The sequence below is a fragment of the Rhinoderma darwinii genome, chromosome 7 (genome assembly GCF_050947455.1).
Source record: "Rhinoderma darwinii isolate aRhiDar2 chromosome 7, aRhiDar2.hap1, whole genome shotgun sequence".
Lineage (NCBI taxonomy): Eukaryota > Metazoa > Chordata > Amphibia > Anura > Rhinodermatidae > Rhinoderma > Rhinoderma darwinii.
The window spans coordinates 96,193,191-96,199,190 of NC_134693.1; positions in this window are offsets into that span (position 1 = coordinate 96,193,191).

The window sequence follows — 6,000 nt, forward strand, 5'->3', positions numbered from 1 at the left end:
TACATCAGAAGGACCGCTGGAAGCAACTGTGGAACTAGAAGTCTTGCTGTAGCGGTTCAGGACCACTGGTTTCAGGAGGGACACATGGAAGGAGTTAGGGATTCTGAGGGTAGGAGGCAGCCGCAGCTTATAGGAGACAGGATTGATTTGTTGCAGGATCTCGAAAGGACCAAGGAACCTGGGAGCAAACTTGTATGAAGGCACCCTCAAGCGAATGTTCCGAGAGGACAGCCAGACTTTAGTCCCAGGAAGATACTGAGGTGGCTCTCTTCTCTTAGTATCTGCCTTTCGCTTCATGCGATCTACCGCCAGCAAAATAGAGGACCGGGTCTGTTGCCAGATTTGCAGGAAGTCCCCATATGCAGAGTCAGCAGCGGGTACCTGAGATGAAGTTGATACAGGAAAAGGAACTCTGGGATGTTGACTGTACACGATGTGAAACGGAGTGGAAGTGGTGGACTCACTTGTGTGGTTGTTGTAAGAAAACTCGGCCCATGGAAGACGCTGTACCCAGTTATCGTGCTGTGAAGAGATGAAGTGGCAGAGATAATTTTCCATGATCTGGTTGATCCTCTCAACTTGCCCATTGGACTGGGGGTGATAGGCAGAGGAAAAGTCCAAACTCACATCCAGGAGTTTACAGAGGGCTCTCCAGAACTTAGAGGTAAACTGAACACCCCGATCTGACACGATGTGAAAAGGCAAGCCATCCAAGTGAAAGATGTGTAGAATGAAGAGACTCGCCAGACGAGGAGCAGAAGGTAGGCCGGTCAGCGGGATAAAATGAGCCATCTTAGAGTCCACCACCACCCAGACAGTGTTACATCCTGCTGAGGGGGGAAGGTCTGTGACGAAGTCCATCGCAATGTGTTGCCAGGGGGCATTGGGTACAGGCAGAGGTTGAAGCAGGCCGGCAGGCTTGGAGTGAGTAACCTTGTTAGAAGCACACACCGTGCAAGAAGAGACAAAGTCCCCAACATCCTTGGGTAGCGTGGGCCACCAGAAGTGACGAGCAATCAGGTCTTGGGTTTTACGAACACCATGGTGCCCAGCCAGTTTAGAACTGTGTCCCCATCGGAGAATTCTTCTCCTGTCTGCCAACCGAACAAAATTCCTCCCAGGAGGGATGTCTCTAACCTGCAAAGGATTGGCAGTGACAATGCAGGACGGGTCTATGATACTTTGAAGGGACTCCACCGTGTTATCTGTCTCAAATGACCTGGACAGGGCATCGGCCCCCACATTCTTGTCAGCGGGACTGTAGTGGAGCACAAATTGGAAACGGGTGAAGAACAGCGAACACCTGGCTTAACGGGGATTTATTAGTTGAGCGGACTAAAGGTAGGTGAGGTTCTTGTGGTCAGTGTAGATCAGGATGGGGTGAGCTGCGCCCTCTAGCAGATGTCTCCACTCCTCCAGAGCCAATTTGATGGCCAGTAGCTCCCGATCCCCAATAGAGTAATTGCGCTCTGCAGAAGAAAAAAATCTCGAGTAGCCACGTACTACTGCCTTTCCTTTGGAGCTCCTCTGGAACAAAAGTGCACCTGCACCAACAGAAGAGGCATCCACCTCCAAAGAAAACTGCTGAGATACGTCAGGATGATGGATGATCGAGGCTGAAGTGAAGGCTTTTTTGAGACTAATAAATGCGGACTATGCCTCTGAAGTCCACACCTTGGCGTTCACACCCGTCTTGGTAAGCGTGGAAATGGGAGACGTCAGTGATGAGAAGTTTGGGATAAACTGCCGCTAGAATTTGGCGAATCCCAGGAAACGCTGTATGGACCTCAGGCCTTCAGGACGTGGCCACTTCAGGACAGCTCTCACTTTCTCATGATCCATCTTGAGACCTTGATCCGACATGATGTAGCCCAGGAAGGGCAGAGAACTCTTCTCAAAGATGCACTTCTCCAGCTTGGCGTATAAACGATTCTCCCTTAATCGTAGTAGAACTTGACGGACATGCCTCCGATAAGTCGTCGAATCTGGGGAGATAATCAAAATATCATCAAGATAAACTACAACACAGAGATAGAGGAGATCTCGGAAAATATCATTAACAAATTCCTGGAAGACCGCGGGAGCATTACACAGTCCAAATGGCATCACCAGGTATTCATAGTGTCGAATGTTGAACGCCGTCTTCCACTCGTCCCCTTGACGGATTCGGATCTAATTATAAGCCCCATACAAGTTTAGTTTAGAAAAAATTCTAACTCCTCATATACGGTCAAACAGTTCAGATATAAGTGGCAACGGGTATTTGTTCTTGACCATGATCTGGTTAAGACCACGGTAGTCAATGCAGGGTCGACGGGATACGTCTTTCTTTTTAACGAAGAACAAACCAGCCCCGGCCGGGGAGGAAGACCTTCATATGAAACCCCTCTCCAAATTCTCCTTGATATAGGGCGACATGGATAGAGACTCTGGCAAGGAGAGAGGATATACTCGACCACAGGGGAGAGAGGCATTAGGAACCAGTTCAATGGGGCAGTCATAAGTCCGATGTGGAGGCAGCCTCCCTTTTGCTGAAGACATCTGCAAACTGAGCTAACTGGGGGGGGGGGCAGTCCCTCCAATGACTGAGGCAGAGGAGGCTGGACAGGAAGAATCTGCAACAGACAACGACCGAGGCACTTGGAGCCCCAATGGAGAACCTCTCCAGAATTCCAGTCCAGGACTGGGGCATGCAGTGGAAGCCAAGGCAGACCCAGCAGAACAAGATTGATAGCCTTGGGCAAAACAAGGAAAGAAATTAGTTCAGAATGAAGGACTCCAACCAAGCTTCAACGGCTTGGTTTTAGAAACAATGGGATCAGGCAGAGGCAGCATTCACTGAGGCAACAGCCAAAGATGTCTTCAGGGGAACTGTGGGCAACTGGAGATGATCCACTAGCTCCTTTTGGATGAAGTTTGCCGCAGACCCAGAGTCAAGATAGGAAGAAACTTGATGCGTCCTCTCACCGGATACTAGGGTCACAGGAATAATCAGCTTGGAACAGAATGCTTTATTAGGTACCGTTCCACCTAGGGTTGTCTCTCCAACCAATCCTAGGAAATAAGGTCTATCTGGCCTCTGGGGACACAGACGCACAATATGGCCTCCGAGGCTGCAATATAGACAAAGTCCAGAAGTGCCTCTGCGTTGTTTCGCCTGGATAGACAATTTGACATGGTTCATCTGCATAGGATCCTCAGGTGGGATGACTGAGGAGGGTAGTAAGGATTGCTGGAAAGTAGAATCCACCAAAGCCTCGTTGTCCCAGGTTAACTCAGGTTAACTCAGCAGCCAGGATACGGAACTGAATGGCATATTCGCCCATGGAGCCGAAGAAACTCTCCCAGGTTCCTCAAAGATCGAGCGGAAAGTCCATAAGAAGCACTGCAAGTCACGGGTATCTGGTCCCTGATGTTCCCGCAGAGGATTTGCCCATGACAGGGCTTTGCCAGTAAGGAGAGAGATGATGAAGGCGATCCCGACGTCATCCGAAGAGAAGGCCCTGGCATGTAGTCTGAAGTGGATCTGGCACTGATTCAAGAATCCCCTGGTTGTCCTCGGGTTTCCGTCATAGCGTGGAGGTAGCGGAAAGAAGCTCAGGGGATCGGCACTGGTACAGACAAGAAGTGTAGCAGGAGGAACAGCAGGAATGGGTGCGGTGACGACTGTGGTTGGAGCAACCAGCCGATGGGCAATGGCATTCACCGATAGGAGGAGTTGGTCTTGCCGTGACTGAAGGTCTTGCATCTCGGCCAGCACGGCTTGTGTCATCAAGGTCTCAGGTTGACCAGCGGGGTCCTTGGCCTGAGCGTACTGTCGCGGTTTGGGGCTATGTACCAGGAAGGCAGCTGGCCAAACAACAGGGAACCCCAGCAATACAAAGTCCCGCACAAAGGTACCTGGATAGTTCAGACTGCGGCCACATCTCTGGCACAGATGGAGGTGGGTTCAGCAAGTAACGCCAGACGTGGCGGATGACAGCAGGTGCCGCAGGTTGCACCAGACGTGGCGAATCTCTCTGGACGTGGCAGATGACACAGGATGTGGTGGATGGCACAGGACGTGGCAAACAACTGCAGGTGCAGTAGACACGACTCCAACTAGTAGGCACAGGAACAAGAACACAGCACAGGATACAGGAACAGGTAACAGGGCACGGGTAACAACTTGAACGGGAAACACTAAGGGACCATTTGCAAGACAGACTTGGGATATACTAACAACGCTCAGGCAAGGATCAGAAGGGCTGGGGCCTTCTTATAGTCCAGGAAATCATGTGAGTTGATGATTGACTTCATGTGCGCGCTGGCCCTTTAAGAGCGGGCGAGAGCGTGCGCACGCACCCTACGGGACACAGCGGACCGGAGCGGAAGTGAGCGATGGCGTCTCCTGGGGAGGAGATGTGGACCAGCGCTCACAAGTCCATGGCTGCGGCCGTCAGGAAGTGAGTAGACTCGAAGGTCCGCGGCCATGTACGCTACAGACAGCTTCAGACGTTCTACTTGTATAGGCTCCTCAGGTGGAACCGCTGATGAGGACAGCAGGGGTTGCTGGAATGTAGGAGCCAGCCTAGGAAGTCTTCTGGCACAGCGAACCTCTTGAGACCGTTCCTGAATCCTCATGTCATTCCAGGTGGCTAGAAGAATGAGGTCATCCAGGGTAGAAGGCAGATCTCGAGCGGCAAGCTCGTCTTTGATAGCGGAGGATAAACCCTGTCAGAAGGTAGCCAAAAGGTAGCTTTGTTGTTCCAGGACAGCTCCGCCGCCAGGGTACAAAACTGAATTGCATACTTACCCACAGAGGTGTCTCCTTGGCGAAGAGTCAGCAGGGATGCAGCTGCTGAAGAGACTCACCCTGGTTCCTCAAATACAGTGCGGAAAGTATGTAGAAAACACTGTAAGTCACAGATCTCTGGTCCCTGATGTTCCCAGATGGGGTTCGCCCATGCCAGGGCCTTGCCAGTAAGAGACACTATGAATTGCTCCATTGGAAGGAAATGTTCTGGCATGTAGACTGAAGTGGGTCTGACATTGGTTCAGAAATCCCCTGCAGGTCCTCGCGTCTCCGTCGTAGCGAGGAGGTAGTGGCACAGAGATTTGGGAAGTGGTACTGCCAGGAGGTGTAATAGGAGGAACAACAGGAACAATAGGCAAAGGTGCCGTGGCTGCAGCTTGCGTATCCAGCCAATGTGGAATTACATTCACTGCCTGGAGGAGTTGGTCCTGTCGTGACCGGAGGTCTAGCATATCCGCCCGCATGACTCGTGATTTCGTCATGGTCTTGGTTTGACCAGAGGAGTCCATGGCCTGAGTGTACGGTCAGGATCTGTGGGTATGTGGACCCACTAGGCCGCGCCGCCGTAGCGGGGTAGCAGAAGGCCAAACAACAGTGTACCAAGTCAATATACAGTCCGAGCACAAGGGTACCTGTAATAGTCCAGATAGTAGCAACGGCTTAGGCACACATTGGCGGCAGGTGATGCAAAACGTGGCAGATGACACCAGACGTGGTGTAAGTTAGCAGGCGTAGCAGATGGCACAACACTAGAGATGGCACAGGAACAAATACCGCACGGGATACAGGTAGCAGGTCACGGAAACACAGGAAACAGGATACGACTAAGGGACCATTAGCAAGACTAACAGAGGAATACAAACAATGCTCAGGCAAGGAGTGAAAGGGCAGGGGCTCTTTTATAGTCCAGGGTGATTAGGGTTAATTAAAACCATATTTTCATGTGCGCACTCTTGTGCCCGGCCTTAACCCCTTCGCGCTCAGCGACGTAATATTCTGTCGCGCTAACCAATACGTTCGTGCTCAGCGACGGAATATTACGTCGCGGGAGTAACGGCCATTTCGGCCGTCCCCCCGACACATACAGGAGCTGTGACAGCTGCCGCAGCTCCTACAGCGGGGACCGATCGCTGTGTCCCCGCTGATTAACCCCTTAAAAGCAGTGTTCGATAGCGATCACGGCTTTTTAGGGGTTAAAGGCATGG